General features: G+C 46.8%; 1 non-coding gene across 1 annotated transcript; it reads left to right on the top strand.

The window, feature by feature from the left end:
- Nucleotides 1-352: 352 nt before the first annotated feature.
- TRNAI-GAU (transfer RNA isoleucine (anticodon GAU)) lies at nucleotides 353-427 on the top strand. The gene has a single exon. It is a non-coding gene; the product is annotated as a tRNA-Ile (tRNA).
- The last annotated feature ends 225 nt before the right edge of the window (nucleotides 428-652 follow it).

Genomic DNA, 652 nt, shown 5'->3' with positions numbered 1-652 from the left:
AGCAAGCAAAGAAGAATGACACAACTATAGAACTGGATTTTATAAATCCCCCTTTTGAGAAGGAAAATAAAAAATTTAGATTATGAGACTTTTAGGTACGAGTCATCTTTGGTTAAGAAGAAAGTATAAAGCTTTCACATGGGCTTTGTTTATTCAGGGGCAGTAAATTTGTAGATTGATCTGGTCTAGAATATTTTATAATACCTTGTAAGTTACAGAACTTTCTGTTTGAATTGCTTAGGCAAGTATTAAAGATATCACTTGCATTCTACTGTGTTCTACTCTTTCTCATAGGTCATACTTCCCCTAACACTTATGTCTGCTAATTTAATATTTATAAAATGGGTTTTAGGCCCTGGCCATTGGCTCAGTGGTAGAGCGTCAGCCTGATGTGCAGGAGTCCCGGGTTCGATTCCCTGCCAGGGCACACAGGAGAAGCGCCCATCTGCTTCTCCGCCCCTCCCTCTCTCCTTCCTCTCTGTCTCTCTCTTCCCCTCCCGCAGCCAGGGCTCCATTGGAGCAAAGTTGGCCCAGGCGCTGAGGATGGCTCTGTGGCCTCTGCCTAGGGCGCTAGAATGGCTCTGGTTGCGGCAGAGCAACGCCCCCTGGTGGGCATGCCGGGTGGATCCCGGTTGGGCACATGCGGGAGTCT

This window comes from Saccopteryx bilineata, chromosome 1 (genome assembly GCF_036850765.1).
Source record: "Saccopteryx bilineata isolate mSacBil1 chromosome 1, mSacBil1_pri_phased_curated, whole genome shotgun sequence".
NCBI lineage: Eukaryota > Metazoa > Chordata > Mammalia > Chiroptera > Emballonuridae > Saccopteryx > Saccopteryx bilineata.
Note: the sequence above shows the minus strand (reverse complement) of the source record. Positions and strands in the feature narration are given on the sequence as shown.